The following is a 21,113-nucleotide window of genomic DNA, read 5'->3' as shown; positions in this document are numbered from 1 at the left end:
AAACAAAAATGTGGAGGAATTTTTTCTCCCAACGGGTTGTGAATTCTCTGCCCAGAGAACTATGGAAATGGTATAATTGAGGTTGAAAGAGTCATTTTTTAGTATATTGGGAAATGAAAGGTTTGGGGAAAAGACAGGAAAGTAGAGCTGAAGCTCTATTCAATAGAGATTTAATTAAACACCAGTGAGAGGATATAATTAGAATGTGATATAGCTTCTCGTAAAAAGAATATTGTATTTTTCAAGATCGCATCATTCATTCTTCTAAAGACAGGAGGCCATAGACTGAATCTGCTAATCTCTCCCTTATAACAGAACCACCATTCAAGGAATCAATCAAGGACTTCATCAAGACTTGCGTGGACAAATGTGTGCCCATGAGCAGATGCCGGGTGTTCTCCAACCAGAAGCCCTGGATGAATCAGAAGATTTGCAATCTGCTGAGTGCAAGAACAAGAATGTTTACAAGAAGACCAGGTACGACCTGTGGAAGGCCATCTCTAAAGCAAGGTGGCAATTCCAGACGAAGCTAGAGACAGAGGCAGATATATGCCAGCCTACAAAGCGAGGGCTGTGATGCTTCATTACCTGATGAGCTGAACTCCTATGCCCGCTTTGAGAAGAAACAATAAACAGTGCCTACTACAATCCCTGCAAAGGCTGAGGACCCTGTGATGTCTGTTTCTGAGAACGATGTTAGAACATCATTCAAGAGGGTGAAACCTTTAAACAAGAGACTGGAACAACATTACACGCAATTTGGACATGTACAAAAGTGAAAACTTTCTGGGGGGGATTTAAACTTAATATGAAACAGAATTACAAAAATATAACATGCCAAAAGATCCAGAAATCCTTCTGTTAAATAACATAAAAGACAAAAAAACTAGGCTTAAAATTAGACAGAGCCCAAAAAAGATTTATTATGATATACTTGCAGCAAAAAAATGTATAATGACAACTTGGAAAATGGAAGCAAGTTTAAAAATACAACAATGGCATATAGAAATGAACATTAAAAAAAATTGCTTACAATCTAAAACAAATATACTCTATTTGAAAAAATTTGGGAACCATAGATAGAATATGTTAGAAACCGCTGATTTCGGACCTCCATCTCTTGAAGTGATATGATACAAGTACAATAAGGCTTAAATATGGATGATATGACTTTTTCTTTTTCCTTTATCTTTTATTTGTTGTTTTTATTATTTGTTTGTTTTTGCTTTTGATTCTTATTTTAAATTAAGGGGTGGGGAGGGTGGGAGGGATGAAGGGGGAGAAAAAAGGAAATGTCACAGTGTATATTTTAATAATGAATACATGTATATATTGTTATTGATATGGTTCATGGTGCAATAAACAAAAAAAATTACAAAAAAGAGGGTGAACCCTTGCAAGGCATTAGGCATATCTGGCAGGGTACTGCAAATCTACGCCAACCAGATGTTCATGGACATTTTCAACCTCTCATTAGTGCAGACAGAAGTTCCCATCTGCTTCAAAAGGGCATCAATCAAGAAGAATAGTGTGACTCAACAACTGACGCCCAGTAGCACTAACTTCTTGTAGAGCTCGTCAAAAGAACCAAAGACTTGTTGATCCAAACCAAGGCTTTTATTAGCAAAAGACAGGAGCTCTTCACAGGTGGCCGACCAGTCCGGAATGATCTGACCTGGCTGGGGACACAACCCTTTAAGGCCCAGACAGTAGGCGTGGCTAAGCTCTCAGCCAATCGCTGTAAGCATAGTCATTACATTCTAGATACTGTAACTATATACATTGGTGATAGGTCTGTACTATCACATTCACCCCTTCTTGGAGAACTGACCCTGGGGTGGAAGGGCTGAAGAGCACTCTACTCACATCAGAACGTGGGGTCCAGTCCCTAGAGAGCTCGTTTGACTTTAAGGCTACATCCTCCATTGTGATTGCAATCCGAGCCATGTCCTCTAGTTTTTCTACCCCTTGTTCGAGCAAGCGCAGCCTCACTTCGTTCGATTGGTGCCCAGCCACATAGGCATCCCGGATGAGATCGTTTGTGATCTCGGCAGCAGTTTTGTCCACACAGTTACAGTCCTTGCCCAACGCCTTTACTACTTGTAAATATGCCCTGCTGGACTCGCCGGGCTGTTGCTTCCTCGACGCAAGCACGAGCCGGGCATGAACTCTGTTCTTTGGTTGATTGTACAGTTCTTTCAGTACCTTTATGGCTGTGGTGTAAGTGGTCTTATCCTGGATGTTCTCGTAGACTCTCAAGGACACCATAGACAGCAATGCTGATAGACGCTGGTTATCGTCCTCCACCTCAATGAGCCTTAGGAAGTTTTCAAAGTTCATCAGCCAGAACTTAAAGGTTTTGAAGGCTGTAGCTGACTGTGGGTCGATGTCAAGTTTTTCTGGGTGAGTCAGACTCTCCATCCCTTTTTAAAAAAAATTCTTTTTGCTAATAAAATTGTAGAGCTCGTCGAAAGAACCAAAGACTTGTTGGTCCAAACCAAGGCTTTTATTAGCAAAAGACAGGAGCTCTTCACAGGTGGCTGACCAGTCCGGAATAATCCGACCTGGCTAGGGGCACAACCCTTTAAGGCCCAGACAGTAGGCGTGGCTAAGCTCTCAGCCAATCACTGTAAGCACAGTCATTACACTCTAGATACTGTAACTATATACATTGGTGATAGGTCTGTACTATCACACTTCTACTGTGATTAAATACTTTGAGAGGCTGGTCATGGCCAGAATTAACACGTTCCTAAGTAAAGGTCTGGACCCACTGCAATTTGTCCGTCATCACAATGGCTCCATAGCAGATGCAATATCACTGGCTCTCCACTCAGCTCTGGATCACCCTGAAAACAGCAATTCATACATACGGCTGCTCTTCATCAACTACAGTTCAGACTTCAACACCATTATTCTCTCAGTGCTGGCCAAGAAGCTACAAACACTGGGCCTCTGTACCCCCCCCCCCCCCTCAGCAACTGGATCCTTTACTTTCTCATCAGAAGACCACAGTCAGTATGAATTAGAAACAACATCTCCTCCTCACTGATTATCAACACAGGCACACCCCAAAGATGCATGCTTAGCCCACTGCTCTACTCATTATACACCCAGGACTGTGTGGCCAGGCACAATTCCAATGCTATCTATAATGTTTAATGCTGCTATTAGCAGGTCTTTTATTTTGAAACCACTAGAAGTGTGCCCGGGGGCTTTTATGTTGAAACATTGGGACACTGAAACCAGAGAGAGGCTGGCAGCCTATGTGATGTCTGTGTAATGGTGGATGCAAAATCAGTTGACGCTGTAAACAAGATCGCAATCCAAGTGAAAAGGGCAGTTGTGGTTGCCCGGCAAGGGATATGGGGCAACTCAGAGAGGGGGGATCTTTTGGGGTTAAGGTATTAGTGGATGTGGGAACAGCGGGGGTACTTCATGTCTTAAATGTGTTGTCGTGCATTAAGTGTAATAAGAGAATAAGATGAAAAGGGGGATGGAGGTGGAAAAGAGGGATATGCAAGATAATAAGATGGCCATGTTGAACTATATGACTATAAACATTAATGGAATACATAACCAAATTAAAAGAAAGAGGCTACTAAATTTATTGAAGAAAAAAATAGATATAGCATTTGTGCAGGAAACGCATCTAACTAAAGCGGAACATAACAAACTAAAGAGAGACTGGTTAGGATACGTAACAGCAACATCCTATAATTCAAAAGCTAGAGGTGTAGCCATACTAGTTAACAAAAATGTACCAATCAAAATAGAGGAGGAAATAATATATCCGGCAGGGAGGCATGCAATGATAAAGTGTCAGATATACTCAGAATTTGGGAATTTGCTCAATATATATGTGCCTAACGAGGAGAATCAAAAGTTTATGCAGGATATTTTTTTGATATACAAGGAAATATATTGATAGGGGATTTTAACCTTAATTTGGATCCAATGTTGGATAAAACTGGACAAAAGACAAGTAAAAAGAATAAAGTAGCCAAATTTATGGTTAAATCAATGCAGGAAATGAAACTTATGGATATATAGAGAAGGCAACCCCCAAGAGAGAAGGAATTTTCATTTTATTCAAATAGGCACAAAACTTACTCAAGGATTGATATGTTTTTGTTGTCAGCCCATATTCAAGGGAGAGTTAGGAAAACTGAGTATAAAGCTAGACTACTATCAGATCATTCACCCCTATTATTAGCAATAGAACTGGAGGACATCCCACCAAGAACATATAGATGGAGGTTAAACTCCTTGCAACTTAAAAGACAGGAATGTAGGGAGTTTATTGAACGCCAAATTAAAAGATATTTTGAAATAAACACAGGATCAGTGAAAGACAAATTTACATTATGGGACTCAATGAAAGCCTTCATTAGAGGGCAGATAATAAGTTATGTAACTAAGATGTAAAAGGATTACAATTGGGAAATAGAGCAGTTGGAAAGGGAGATAGTAAGTACAGAAAAGGTATTAATAAAAAAGGATGATATAACGAAAAGGAGAAAATTAGCGGACAAAAAAATGAAATATGAAACATTACAAATATAATGTAAACGTAAGGTGGAGAAGAACATGATGAAAACAAAGCAAAAGTGTTATGAATTGGGAGAAAAAACACATACAATATTAGCCTGGCAACTTAAAACAGAACAAGCTAAAAGAACGATACTGGCATCAAGGAAAAAGGACAAACAAAGTACATATAATCCAACAGAGATTAATGAAAATTTTAAGGAATTTTATGAACAATTGTATCAAACTGAGAACAAGGGGAAAGATGATAAAATAGAGGAATTTTTAGCTAAAATTGAACTGCCAAAATTGCAAGAAGAGGAACAAAACAAACTATTAAAACCATTTGAAATAGAGGAAGTACATGATATATTAAAAAAGCTGACGAACAATAAAACACCAGGAGAGGATGGATTTCCAATAGAATTTTATAAAACATTTAAAGAATTATTAATTCCTCTTCTCCTGGAAGTAATGAATCAGATAGAAGAAACACAAAACTTGCCAGATTCATGTAAGACAGCAATAATTACAGCAATATCAAAGACGGGGAAGGATCCATTAACACCAGCATCTTATAGACCAATATCTCTACTTAACTCAGACTATAAGATAATAGCAAAATTATTAGCAAACAGATTGGCTGATTGTGTACCTAAAATAGTAAAACAAGATCAAACTGGATTTATTAAGAAAAGACAAACAGCGGACAATGTCTGCAAACTTATTAATCTAATCCACGCAGTTCAAGGAAACAAGAAACCAACAGTGGCTGTTGCTCTAGACACAGAAAAAGCCTTTGGCTTTTTCTTATTACTTATTTAAAGTATTATGGAAGTTAAATCTACCAGAAAAAGATATAAATTGGCTTAAAGCATTGTATAATGGACCGTTGGCGAAGGTAACAGTAAATGGATATGTATTGAATAACTTTAAATTAAGTAGGTCAACTAGACAGGGATCTCCATTATCCCCCCTCATTGTTCACCATAGCAATAGAACTTTGGCAGAACTGATAAGAATAGAAAATAAAATAAAAGGGATAAAAATAAAGGAGAAGGAATATAAAATCAGCTTATTTGCAGATGGCATCATAGTATACCTAACAGAACCAGAGGTATCTGTAAAAGAATTACATAAGAAATTGAAGGAATATGGAGAAATATCGGGGTACAAGATCAACGCAAATGAAAGTGAAGTGATGCCAATGAGTAACGCAGACTATACAGAATTTAAAAAAGAATCACCGTTTAAATGGCAAGCACAAGCAATCCGATACCTAGGGATCAGGTTAGATAATAACTTAAGCCACTTGTACAAACTAAATTATCAGCCACTAATAAAGAAATTGCAGGAAGACTTAGAACATTGGAATGAATTACTGCTAATGTTGATAGGGAGGGTAAACTGCATTAAAATGAACGTGTTCCCAAGGATACAATACTTATTTCAAACGTTACCAATTCCTTTAATAGAAAAATTCTTTAAGGAACTAAAGAGAACAATAAGGAAATTCTTGTGAAAAGGGAGGAATCCAAGGGTAGCGTTAGATAAATTAGCAGAGAGGTATAATCAAGGTGGTTTGCAGTTACCAAATTTTAGAAATTATTATAGAGCTGCACAATTAAGGTATTTATCAGATTTTTACCAGACAAGGGAAAAACCAGACTGGACTAAGATAGAACTAGATAAAATAGGGGAAAAGGTGTAAACATATACTTTATAAGTGGGATGAAAAGCTGGTGCAATATAAAAACTCACCAGTATTGCATCATTTACTTAATACATGGAAGAAGATCCACTTAGAAAGGAAAAAAACGAATGATCAAATACCAAAATTACTATTGACGTAAAATCCGCTAATCCCTTTTACAATAGACAACCTTTCCTTTAGAGAATGGGAGAGAAAAGGAATGAAAAGAATAGAAAATTGTTTTTTGGGAAATAATTAATTAACATTTGAACAGTTTGTGGTGATATGTAATTACGCCACTAGGTCACCAGGGGTCATCCCGGTGACCTTGTATATAAAGCAGTCCAGAGCTACAGTCTAGCCTTTCAGGTTCGTCTTGCAGAGAGACAAGACCTCTTAGTGTACATATTAGTTTATTAAAGCTGTCTTATACTCGCACTGCTAGTGTGGTTATTGTCAGTAGAATTTAATAATCTAATATCATAGCTACTAGGATGGAAGCTGCTTCTGCTCCAATGCGCGTTCCCGACTACCTGGAGACTCTTCCTGAGGAATAGAATCCGAGTATAGAGATGGTGAGGGACCGCTGTACTGGAATCATGGTGGAATGCGGGGAAGACCACAGAAGTATGATAGGGCAGGTAAGAAACGGCCAAGAGCCCTGCCTGCCCATGGGTTTGCTGGTACAGGCGCCACCGACCCTAAACCCCGGTCTGATCAGAAAGGGGCCACTACAAGCACAGGTGGAAGGATCTCTACAAGTCGTACTCCCAATTGCCTCGTATATGCAGAATTGCTGACCACTCCAGAGCCAGGGAAAGCAGACACTGCTACCATCACTCCCCCAGCAGCAGTTTCCCCAGTACCATGGAGACCTGATGCTACTGCTGGGATCCCCCTAAGCCTGCTGCAAACGTCCCAAAGCCAGAGACTCAGCCAACAGCCCCAAGCACCCAGGTTACTCCTCTTTTCTTTTTTTTTTCACACCATAAATCACATTAGCCATGATACACACTTTTTCTTTTTCACACATATACAGTGACTTTTTCTCCCCCACTCCCTCCTCCCAACCCACCCCCCCACCCCCCCCCCCCATCCATTTTAGGTATACAATCTAGGTTACATTAAACCAGTCAGACAATGTTGTCATTCAACAAAAATAGACCAGAAATTCTACTGAGTCCATTCTTTTCTTTCCTTCTCCTTCCAACAACTTAGGTAATGTTTGTCCCCGGTAGGTTTTCGCTATTGTATTTAATGTAAGGCTCCCATAATTGTTCGAATATTTCAATATTATTTCTTAAACTATATGTTATTTTTTCTAATGGAATACATTTATTCATTTCTATTGAAATCTGATAGGTATCTTAATTGTGCGGCTCTATAATAATTTTTGAAGTTTGGCAATTGTAAGCCTCCTTGTTTATACCATTGTTGTATTTTCAAATTATCTTCCAATTTCCAGGTTGACATAATACATTTTTTTGCTACGGCTAGAGCTATCTTAACAAATCTTTTTTGTGCATCCTCCAAATCAATTCCAAATTCTTTGTTTTTTATGTTACTTAGGAGAAAGATCTCTGGATTCTTTGGTATATTGTTTTCTGTTATTTTATTTAATATCTGATTGAGATCTTCCCAAAATTTTTCTACTCTATCACATGTCCAGATTGCATGAATTGTTGTTCCCATTTCTTTTTTACATCGAAAACATCTATCAGATACTGTTGGGTCCCATTTATTTAACTTTTGAGGTGTAATGCATAGTCTGTGTAACCAATTATATTGTATCATACGTAGCCTCGTATTTATTGTATTTCTCATCGTTCCAGAACATAATTTCACCCATGTTTCCTTTTTTATCTTTATATTTAAATCTTGTTCCCATTTTTGTTTAGTTTTACCATTTGTTTCCTCATTCTCCTTTTCTTGCAGTTTAATATACATATTTGTTATAAATCTTTTGATTAACATTGTATCTGTAATCACATATTCAAGGTTACTTCCCTCTGGCAAACTCAAATTGCTTCCTAATTTATCCTTCAAGTAGGATCTCAGTTGGTAATATGCCAGCACTGTATCTCCAGTTATATTGTACTTATCTCTCATTTGTTCAAAGGATAAGAATCTATTTCCTGAAAAACAATTTTCTATTCTTTTAATCCCTTTTTTTTCCCATTCTCTAAAGGAAAGGTTATCTATTGTAAAAGGGAGTAACTTATTTTGCGTCAATATTAGTTTTGGTAATTGATCATTTGTTTTATTTCTTTCTACATGAATCTTCTTCCAAATATTGAGGAGATGATGTAATACTGGAGAAGTTCTATGTTGTACCAATTTTTCATCCCATTTATATAATATATGTTCGGGTATCTTCTCCCCTATTTTATCTAGTTCTAATCTCGTCCAGTCTGGTTTTTCCCTTGTTTGATAAAAATCTGATAGGTATCTTAATTGTTCGGCTCTATAATAATTTTTGAAGTTTGGCAATTGTAAGCCTCCTTGTTTATACCATTCTGTTAATTTATCTAGTGCTATCCTCGGTTTCCGCCCTCTCCATAAAAATTTCCTTATTATTTTCTTTAACTCTTTGAAGAATTTTTCTGTCAGTTGTATTGGCAATGCCTGAAATAAGTATAATATCCTTGGAAAAATGTTCATTTTAATACAGTTTATCCTTCCTATTAATGTTAGTGGTAGATCTTTCCAATGCTCTAAATCGTCCTGTAATTTTTTCATTAGTGGATAATAATTGAGTTTATATAATTGGCCTAGATTTTTGTTTATTTGTACACCTAGGTATCTTATTGCCTGCATTTGCCATCTAAATGGAGATTCCTTCTTAAATTTTGAGAAATCCGCATTATTCATAGGCATTGCTTCACTTTTATTTACGTTTATCTTGTAACCCTAGACTTCTCCATATTCCTTCAATTTCTTATATAATTCTTTTATTGATAGTTCTGGTTCTGTTAAGTACACTATAACATCATCCGCAAATAGACTGATTTTATATTCCTTGTCTTTTATTTTTATTCCTTTTATATTATTATCTATTCTTATCAATTCTGCTAGTGGTTCTATAGCTAACGCAAACAATAAAGGTGATAGTGGGCATCCCTGCCGCGTTGACCTGCTTAAGTTAAATTGCTTTGATACATGTCCATTTACTGTCACTTTCGCTAACGGTCCCTTATATAATGCTTTAATCCAATTAATATACTTCTCCGGTAAACTGAATTTATGCAATACGTTGAACAGATAATTCCATTCTACTCTGTCGAAGGCCTTCTCTGCGTCTAAAGCAACTGCTACTGCAGGTGTTTTATTTCCTTCTACTGCATGAATTAAGTTAATAAATTTACAAATATTGTCTATTGTGCGTCTTTTTTTGATAAATCCAGTTTGGTCTAAATTTACCATTTTCGGTACCTGTTCTGCTAATCTGTTTGCTAATAGTTTAGCTATTATCTTATAATCTGTGTTTAGCAAAGATATTGGTCTATATGACGCTGGTGAGAGTGGATCTTTCCCTTGTTTTAGTATTACTGTAATTATTGCTGTTTTACATGAATCTGGTAAGCTTTGTGTTTCATCAATCTGGTTGATTACATCCAGGAGGGGCGGAATTAATAAGTCTTTAAATGTTTTGTAGAATTCTATTGGAAATCCATCCTCTCCTGGTGTCTTATTATTTGGTAATTTTTTTATTATCTCTTGTATTTCTACTGTTCCAAATGGTTCTGTTAATTTATTTTGTTCCTCTATTTGTAGTTTTGGTAGTTCAATTTTAGTCAAAAATTCATCTATTTTCCCTTCTTTCCCTTCGTTTTCAGTTCGGTATAATTGTTCATAGAATTCTCTAAAGTTTTCCTTAATTTCTTTTGGATTATATGTAATTTGTTTGTCTTTTTTCCTTGATGCCAATACCATTTTCTTAGCTTGTTCTGTCTTAAGCTGCCATGCTAGGATTTTGTGCGTTTTTTCACCTAATTCATAATATTTCTGTTTTGTCTTCATTATATTCTTCTCTACCTTATATGTTTGTAATGTTTCATATTTTATTTTTTTATCCGCCAATTCTCTTCTTTTAGTTGTATCTTCCTTCATTGCTAATTTTTTTTCTATATTTACTATTTCCCTTTCCAACTGTTCTGTTTCCTGATTATAGTCCTTCTTCATCTTGGTTACATAACTTATTATTTGACCTCTAATGAATGATTTCATTGCATCCCATAGTATAAACTTATCTTCCACTGATTCCGTATTTACTTCAAAATACATTTTTAATTGTTTTTCAATAAATTTTCTAAAATCCTGCCTTTTAAGTAGCATGGGGTTTAATCTCCATCTATACATTCTTGGAGGGATGTCCTCTAGCTTTACTGTCAATATTAAGGGTGAATGGTCCGATAGTATTCTAGCTTTATATTCTGTTTTTCTTACTCTATCTTGCTCTATCTAGCTGATAACAAAAATAGATCTATTCTTGAGTATGTTTTGTGTCTAGCCGAGTAGTATGAATATTCCTTTTCTTTTGGGTTTTGTTTCCTCCATATATCCAAAAGTTTCATTTCTTGCATTGATTTAATTATAAATTTGGTTACTTTGTTCTTTCTGTTAATTTTTTTTCCCAGTTTTATCCATATTTGAATCCAAATTCAGGTTGAAATCCCCTCCTATTAGTATGTTCCCTTGCGTATTAGCTACCTTCAAAAAGATATCTTGCATAAATTTTTGATCTTCTTCGTTAGGTGAATATACATTAAGTAGATTCCAAAACTCCGAATATATCTGATATTTTATCATAACATATCTCCCTGCTGGATCTATTATTTCCTCTTCTATTTTAAATGGCACATTTTTACTAATTAATATAGCCACTCCTCTTGCTTTTGAATTATACGATGCTGCTGTTACATGTCCTACCCAATCTCTCTTTAATTTCTTGTGCTCCAATTCAGTTAAGTGTGTTTCTTGAACAAATGCTATATCAATTTTTTCTTTTTTCAGTAAATTTAGTAGTTTCTTCCTTTTAATTTGGTTATGTATTCCATTAATATTTAAAGTCATATAGTTCAGCGTAGCCATTTTATACTTTGTTTATCTTCTCTATCCGTTTTTCCATCATTACCTTTCCTCCTTTTCCATTTCTGTTTTCTTATTTTAAACCCTTTATAAGACAACATTCCTACAACATCAAACATTTTCCTGGAGGGAGTCACGGGATGGAGTAGTGGCCGGACGGTGAACTCCAGCCCTCTCCAGAAATGTCGGGAAAAACAAGAGAAAATACAAAGGCACAGAAATAAAAGTTAAAGAAAAGTGAGTATAAAGGTGGAAAGAAGATGGCGACAAAAAAAGAAAAATCAAAATCAACGGTAAGAAGAGAGGAAGAGAAGACAACGGAGGAAGAAGGAGAAGGCCTTACCTGTCCGAAGAGGCCCGCTGTGGAGAGAGAAGCCCGCTTCCTCAGGTCGGTAGAAATAGGACTACAAAAATGGCTCGCTGAGTCGAGTAAAAGTGCGCAACCGCATGAAAAAAAACACACTGACGGGAGGGGGGACCAGCTGGGGAGTCGATCTCCACAGCCGGCAACAACAGCTGCAGAACACCTCCAGCAAGAAGAGACCACAGAAGACAATGGAAACAAGAAAGAAGAGAAGAAAAGGGCAACAAAGAAACAACAGATGGCCAACCCAGAGGAAGAAGAAGAGGAAGAGTACAGTGAAATAGAAGAAGAAGGGAAAGGCAAGATAAAGGATATACTTTCTCTTGTTAGAGGATACATGGAGTCATTTAAAGAATGGCAAACACAGGAATTTAATGATTTAAGAAGAAGAATAAACAACACAGAAGAGAAAATGAATAAAATAGATATGACCTTAACAGAAATGGGAAAGAAAATGGACAAGATGGAAGAGCGGGCAGTAGCAGCAGAAATGGAGGTAGAAGACTTAAAAAAGAAATTGGAGGAATCTAATTAAAAAACTAAAGAGACACAAGAACTACTAGCTCAAAAAATAGATATAATGGAAAATTATAACAGAAGAAATAACAGAAAGATAGTGGGCCTTAAGGAAGATGAAGAAGGCAAGAATATGAGGGAGTTTATAAAAGATTGGATCCCTAATGTCAGAAATAAAACTTCTCACACATGAGTCTCTTTAAAACTGATGACACGACAAGCTTTATTTACAAGTCTGCAGAGTTGGACTCAACTGGCTTCTCACCAGTTAAGCCCCGATACATACAGTGCATTGATTTTTATACCTTTATTATTTGCCCTTCCCCTTCTTATTAATACTGTTTTAATTGGTTAGTATTACAAAAACATTCTAAGTATAACTGCATTATTAATTATCACGTTCGTTACGTACGCTGTGAACTCTACATTCACTGAATTCTGTTTCTCACACTTCTTATCAATCCTTTGTCTCCTGCATGTCTCTCACTATGACCATGAAAAGATAGGTTTAAAAAAACATATTCAGCAGCTCCTTCTGTCCTTGACTGCTAGTAAACTCTCTGTCCGTTCTGGCTTCCCTGTTTATGATTAATCATCACATTTTAACTTAAGTCTTTTTAACCTAAATTCTCTATATCACAATCCACCCCTTTCTCTCTTTAAAATGTGTTGAATATATGTATAGATATTAATGGGGATTCTAAGCTAGGGAAGAGAAATGTTTCATGATACATTAATCTCACGCTGAAATAAAAGTCTTACAGGGTCTCCCATCCCCCCTGGTTGCATAGCTTGTTTGACCATGGAAATCACTAGGCTGCGTAGACAGGGAATAATACAGGGCAAAATAAGTAGGAGGAATAAAATACCTCCGATGACCCACAAGAAGGTACGCCACCAGGTTCCTCCAAACCATTTGTCCATCCAATTAAATTGTGGGAAAGGATGCCAGGTTTGAACCGGTACATGGGACAATGTACGAATATTATCAGCGATTTTACGAACGGCTTTTCCATTATCATCAATCTGTAAGCAGCAGTTAGTCAAATTAAGTTTGCCACATACACCTCCTTCCGTGGCTAGGAGATAGTCTAGGGCTAGACGGTTCTGATATATAGCAGAGCGCATTTGACCTTGCTGGGATGCAAGTAATTGCAGGGCTATAGCTGTTTGATTTGTAACAATTTCAAGCACTGCTTGTAAGCGAATTATGCGATTTAACATATATATAGGAGTACGATAACCCCAAGATCCATCTTGAGCCCATGTAGCGGGACCATAATATTGAATTATGCGCTCTGGAGGCCAATCATCTCTCCATTCTCCCAAATGTACCGTGGTAGAGCGGGGTTCACGATGTAATGTATCAAAGACCTTCACGCCTAATTTATGACCGTGATCGTGGGGTAGAAGGAAAAATTCTGGGCGGATTATTCCTAGGAAACAAGTTCCACTCCACTGTGAGGGAAGACGAGTATAAGCTTTATTACCACATACCCAGAATAATCCATTTGGGGATACTCCATACCCCCTTTCCCAAACTCTTTTAAGAACAGGATTTGATTGGTATGGTCCTGTGATGGTGGAAGTGGTACAATTCCAAAACTGAATACTGCTATTAGACAGGAGTAGGCAATTAGTTTTAAAAACAGTAGATAAGAACCAAGTCTGAGGTTTAGGAAACCAAGTGAAAACACCAGGTGAAATGCGAATCCATACAGCCTTGCAGGGACTTTCTCCTACTGGGTATTTGCCGGCTCGTGAGAGACAATAAAAACCAGAGGGGACGTTAGAGAGAGACCAGGTTTCTCTTGATCTCGTTCGGTTAGTTGTCCAAATGCGGGAAATCATGGTCAATGAATTGAGAGGTTCTCCCCACCAAGGCCATTGTTCTGACATCCGTGGACCCCCGCAGACCCAACAATTGGTTACATTAAAAGTTCCTGCAATTTTAGTTGCCAGATCTACAAAAAGGTTATCTCCCCCAATTGCATTACCGAAACTTACATGGTTATTTGGATGGACTCGAACTAAGTCCGGCTGTCTTAAAGGGACAGGCAATTTCGAGTGTGGAGTGTAACTTCTCATTGGAACAGTACGTTGGTGTATGCAAAACCAGAGTCCATCAGGGCATGGTGGGCTTGAGTCACCTTTCCAACCGTTAAGAGGGAAAGGAGTGGTATTAGGAATCTGTATATAATGACCCATATTATTTCCTTCTTTTTCCACACAAGGGGTATATGGATGTTGGGTGGTATTTTCTGCCCAGCATTTCTCAGGAACTGAGGTATGGGAAATGAAATTACCTTCCTTTCTTCCCCAAATGTGGTCCTGAAACAGGACCACTGTATCTCTGCATTTCTTACATTTCACACCTGATAAAGACATAGGCAAACTAAGAAAAATCAAAGAACATAACAATAACATTGTGAATTAAGTCTTTTTGCGAAATCGTAAGGTAAGAGGTTTTTCTCCAGGAATACAAGTCCAATCTGAGTTCGTATCAGGGTCCTGTGGCGCCTCTACAGGTCCCTTAAATCTGGATGCGTGTGTCCACCCCTTCTCTCTTGTTCGTGCTGCAGCTTCTGTAGTTAAGAGAACTTGGTATGGACCTTCCCACTGGGGCTGGAGTTTTTCAGTCTTCCAGGTCTTGATAAGAATCCAGTCTCCTGGTTCCACTTTATGTAAAGAAAAGTCTAGAGGCGGTGTTTGTGCCAATAGTCCTCTCTTTCGTAAATCTGTAAGAGAGCGTGACAGTGCCTGTAAATAGTTCCTAACAAATATATCCCCTTCCCCCAAGGTGGGACACCCCTCAACTGTACTCCAGAAGGGAAGCCCAAACATCATTTCATAAGGGGACAGCCCTACATCTTTTCGTGGGGCAGTATGAATTCTCAATAAGGCTAGGGGCAGACACTTTATCCAAGGCATTTTAGTTTCCACCATTAACTTTGTCAATTGGATTTTTAGTGTTCCATTCATACGCTCGACCTTCCCTGAGCTTTGTGGATGCCAAGGGGTATGTAATTTCCAAGAGACCTGTAATGCATCACAAATCAATTGCTGGATTTTTGAAGAAAAATGTGGACCCCTGTCTGAGTCTATAGAATCCATTATACCATATCTGGGGATTATATGCTCTAGGAGGAGGCGAGCTACTGTAGAGGCTGTAGTATTTATTGTTGGGAAGGCTTCTACCCATCGGGTAAAGTGATCTATTATCACCAACAGATATTTCCATCTTTGAACTTGAGGTAACTCTGTGAAATCGATCTGGATACGTTGAAAAGGGCGTATGGCTAATGGTTGACCTCCCATGGTCCCTGTTCTCATTATCTTCTTATTAATTTTTGTGCATAGGTAACAATTTTGCACCTCTTGTTGGGCCAAGGTGTAGATTCCCTTACACACATAATCTCGAAGCACTGTGTCACATAAGGCTTGGGTGCCCCAGTGGCTCTGTTGATGCAGGTGTTTTAAAATATTGCGAGTTATTTCTTTATTTAGAACAATTCTTCCATCTGGTGTTTTCCATGTTCCATCAGGTAACTGGCTTGCGCCCAGCTGATCCATGTTCTTTTCTTCCTTAGCAGTGAAAATGGGAGCTGTCTTTATGCCTTGCCTTATTGGGATTAAAGTCAGCAAACGGACTTCTTGTTGCATGGCTGCTCTTTTGGCTTCTTCATCAGCCAGTCTGTTTCCAATTGCTGTCGGGTTATCTCCCCTTTGATGGCTTGGTATGTAGACCACTGCTATTTCTTGGGGTAATGTTAAGGCTTCTAGAGTCAGAGTAATCATCTGTTCGTGTGCCAATTCCTTTCCTCTTGATGTAATTAGACCACGCTCCTTCCAGATCTTACCAAAGGTATGCACTACCCCGTATGCGTATTTGGAATCTGTGTAAATTGTTCCAATTTTCTTTGCCAGTATTCTGAGGGCTCTCTGCAAGGCATATAGTTCACAGGATTGTGCTGACCAGCTTCCGGGTAGTCTCGTGGATTCTACTACTTTCCAAGTATTTCCTTCTATTATAGCATACCCATTTCTTCTCATTCCGTCAACACATCTGGCGGAGCCGTCAATGTAGAATTCATATCCTTCTCCCAGCGGAGTATCGCAAAGGTCTTCTCGGGTCTTGGTCTGAAGATCTGTCAACTCGACACAGTCATGCTCCACCTCTTTCTCTGTTTCACTGCCGTATAAAAATTGAGCTGGATTGCAGCTATTAATTTTTGCAAACTGTAAATCTTCTCCAACCATTAAAATGGTTTCATACTTTAATATGCGAGAATCAGTCAGCCATCGATGGGCAGTTTGTGTTAATAAAACACTCACAGAATGGGAGGTGTACACAGTCATCTTTCCTCCAAAAGTAAGTTTACGTGCTTCCTCTACCAACAGAGCAGCAGCCGCTACTCCCTGGATACACGTCGGCCATCCGCGAGACACTGGGTCCATCATTTTGGAAAGGAAAGCCACTGGGTGTCGCTGACCGCCTTTTTCCTGTGTTAAAACTCCCACAGCTGTTCCTTGGTTATGAGTGACAAATAGCTGGAAGGGCTGTTTTAAAGAGGGCAGAGTGAGCACTGGGGCTCGTGTTAGGCGATGTTTCAAGTCCTCGAACCATCCCTCCTCCTCCTGGGTCCATTTCAATGGATAGTCATTTTCATTTGTCAGTTTATCATACATAAACTTCACCAAAGCTGAGTAGTCCTCTATCCATAACCTACAGTATCCTAAGAGTCCCAGGAATTGTCTTATTTCCTTCTTATTACGGGGTAAAGGCATTCTAGTGATTCCCGCAATTCGTTCAGGGGTAATCCGTTTCTGTCCTTTACTTATCTGGTGTCCCAGATATATCACAGTTTTCTCAACAAACTGTAACTTGTTCCTGGACACCCGTAGACCCTTTTTCCCCAGATAATTCAAGAGTCTAATGGTCTCTCCCCTCATTTCTTGTTCCTTGGGTCCTGATAATAGTAAATCATCCACATACTGCATTAGTTGGGAATCATCAGATTGTGGATAGTCCATCAGGATTTGTTCTAGCATTTGTCCAAACAGGTTTGGAGATTCAGTGAACCCTTGGGGCAATACAGTCCACCGAAACTGTCTCCGTCTACCTGTCCATGGATTTTCCCATTCAAACGCAAACATATCTCTACTTTCCTCTTCTAACGGACAAGTCCAGAAGGCATCCTTCAAGTCGATAACACTAAACCACTCATGGTCTGGGGGAATCCGACTCATAATAGTATAGGGATTAGGCACCACTGGGTGGCGGGTCTGAACAATAGCATTCAAACTTCTTAGATCCTGAACTAGGCGATAGGATCCATCTGACTTTTTAACTGGGAGTATAGGGGTGTTATAAGGTGACATGCATTCTTCTAATAGTCCGTCTCGTATTAAAGTCTCAATTACCGGCTGTAGCCCTTTTCTCCCTTCCAAAGAAATAGGATACTGACGTTTCCTTACCGGCTGATGACCTGGTATTAATGTAACATGTAAAGGTGGGATGTCCAGACCTCCTCGATTTCCCTCCTTATACCAGACTCTCTCGTCAATCTGCCGTTCATCCTCTTCCTTTAAAGCGCAGAGGTGGACTCGCACTTCTCCGTCCACAGGGAGAGCACCCAAACCTAGGAGAGCCTGTAAGTCCCTTCCTAGGAGGTTAAATCCAGCTGAAGGTAATAACAAGAGGTCTTGTACCCCTTCTCTTTCTTCCAGTTTCACTGTTACTTGGGGAATTATTGATACCATTCTGGGAGCCCCTTCTATCCCAGAAATTGTCAAATTACTTTTTATAGGCTCAGTTCCGATTGGCACAGTTATTACACTACTTCGTTCCGCTCCTGTGTCCACCATAAACACCACCTCTTCTCCCTTGGGACCAATTTTTAGTTTTACCAGGGGTTCCCTCTTATATTTGGTCCCTAACATTTGGAACCCCTGACACCCCTAATCTTCTTCCATAAGTTCGAGGGCACGCAATTCCCTCTTGTATCGGGGGCATTCCCTCTTAAAGTGTCCTTCCTCATTGCAGTAATAGCACTTAACGAACCTCCGGGGTCTTCCCTCTCTTGGATATTTTGGATTGTTTAGAGGAAGGTTTTGTTTTCTTTCCCCTCTGGATTCAGCATTCATCTGTCGGATAGTCTGTATCATAACCTTTGTCGCCTTCTTTTGATCTTCTTCTTCTCTCTGCACATATACTTTTTGTGCCTTTTTTAATAGTTCACTTAGGGGTTTTTCACTCCAGTCCTCCTCCTTTTCTAGTTTCTTTCTAATGTCTTGCCATGATTTGGAAACAAATTCAATTCGAATAAGCTGTTCACCCATTGGTGTACTAGGGTCCACACCAGCATACTGTTGGACATTCTTTCTCACCCTCTCCAAAAAATCAGTAGGGGACTCATCTTTCCCCTGGTGGTTCCCAAATGCCTTGGTAAAATTGTGACCCTTTGGCACAGCCTCCCGTATCCCTTTAATTGTCCACTCTCTATATTGTCTCATACTTGCCAATCCCTCGGGTGTTCGTTTGTCCCACCTGGGTTCATTTAAGGGATATTTTTGTTCATGGGGTCTAGGGTCCCCAGGTTGTTCATATTCCCACATGAGGAGGGCAGCCCGTCGAATCATCTGCCTCTCCTGGGGTGAAAATAATGTTCCCATTATTGCCTGCATCTCTTCCCACGTATATGTGTTTGGTCCCAAGAATTGGTCAAGCTGTTCAGCCAGTCCTATAGGATCTTCCAATAACTTTTTCATTTCTTTCTTAAATCCCCGCACCTCTGTACTAGTTAGGGGAACATTCACATATCCCGTTCTCCCTCCCGGTCCTCCCATAGGAACTTCTCTCAGGGGATTTAGGTTTATTGAAAACTTTGATGGTCCTGGACCAGTCTGGGATCTTGTCCAGGGTCGGTTTACCGGTGGAAGTTTAGGGTCCGACTCCCTTAATTCATCCTTTTTATCCCGGCCCCCTTGGGGGCAATCAGATTCATCACCTTTCCCCTCCGGTAATAAGCTTTCCTCGGGCGCAGTAGGCACCGGGGGAATATAAGGAGGGGGAAGATTGTCCAGAGGTTCCCATTTCTTTTCTCCTGCCACTCTCAATTTAAAACATTCTGTTAAGGATCCTGGCCAGGGAACCCAACAAAATGCATATGCTGACTCTTCTTGATTCACCTTTGGTCTCGAATTTACATATATGTTTAATGCTTGTCTAACCCAATCCTCATCAGATCCAAATTTCGGCCACCAGACCGAGGAACCTTTAATAGGTTGTTTTGACCAAAGGAGACAATATTGGACCATCTTTTTCTTGTTTTTGTCCCGATATCTTTTACTATCCCAATTTTCAAACATTCTCCCCAAAGGGCTGTCAAGGGGTACTCCCAGGAATTGTCCTGAATTTTCAGACGAGCCCTTAGATTTTGATCCTCCCATTTTCCCACCTAGATCTGTTTATTGTTGCTGAGGACCCTCTCGCTCTGGACCCTACTCCCTTCCTCTCAGACGCCTCGTCGGAGGTGCTGTCCCTCCTTCGGTTACCGCTGAGGTTTTCCTGGGGTTGACCCCTCTCTTCTCGGCACTTCGTCGGAGGTGCTGTCCCTCCTTCGGTTACCGCCGAGGTTTCCCTGGGGTCTATCCTAGAGTCCCGCGACAGGGTCCTCACACAACGACAAAAGATCTATACTTAATCTATTCCGTTAGGTTTTTATCCAAACAGGTGTATCCCGTTACACCTGTTACCCAATCCCCACACCACAATCGTAAGTCGTCACTTACCGGTGTCTTCCCGGGGATTGAACCGTCACCCTTCTCCTCTCCGTCTTGTCGTGTCACCCTGTCCGGATATCACTCGCTCAAGCCGCCCGAAGTGACGAGCAAGGGACTAGGAGCCGCTGAACTCAGCGGGGTGCACCGCCTCCGATGTCCCTCTTCTCGCCTCCCCTCACGGCCGGAGTGTAGATCCCGGACGAGCCCCCATTTGTCAGAAATAAAACTTCTCACACATGAGTCTCTTTAAAACTGATGACACGACAAGCTTTATTTACAAGTCTGCAGAGTTGGACTCAACTGGTTTCTCACCAGTTAAGCCCCGATACATACAGTGCATTGATTTTTATACCTTTATTATTTGCCCTTCCCCTTCTTATTAATACTGTTTTAATTGGTTAGTATTACAAAAACATTCTAAGTATAACTGCATTATTAATTATCACGTTCGTTACGTACGCTGTGAACTCTACATTCACTGAATTCTGTTTCTCACACTTCTTATCAATCCTTTGTCTCCTGCATGTCTCTCACTATGACCATGAAAAGATAGGTTTAAAAAAACATATTCAGCAGCTCCTTCTGTCCTTGACTGCTAGTAAACTCTCTGTCCGTTCTGGCTTCCCTGTTTATGATTAATCATCACATTTTAACTTAAGTCTTTTTAACCTAAATTCTCTATATCACAATACTATCTATATTTTCCTCTAAGTACAGATACATTCACGTATGCACATTGTCTCTATTCACTCTTATACCTCTTTACCCGCATACATATCAATCGTGATCATTTTTACTCTCATTACCCGTCTTCATCCCTCAGTCTATTTTTGTCTTTACCCACATACATATCAATCGTGATCATTTTTACTCTCATTACCCGTCCTCATCCCTCAGTCTATTTTTGGAATTGTTCTGCAAATTTTCGTGCTTCTTCTGGATCCGAGAATAGTCTGTTTTGTTCTCCTGGAATAAATATTTTCAATACCGCTGGATGCTTTAGTATAAATTTATACCCTTTCTTCCATAAAATCACCTTTGCTGTATTGAAATCCTTTCTCTTCTTTAGGAGTTCAAAACTTATATCTGGATAAATGAAGATTTTTTGCCCTTTATACTCCAGTGGTTTGTTGCCCT

Source organism: Narcine bancroftii, chromosome 4, assembly GCF_036971445.1.
Source record: "Narcine bancroftii isolate sNarBan1 chromosome 4, sNarBan1.hap1, whole genome shotgun sequence".
NCBI lineage: Eukaryota > Metazoa > Chordata > Chondrichthyes > Torpediniformes > Narcinidae > Narcine > Narcine bancroftii.
Note: the sequence above shows the minus strand (reverse complement) of the source record.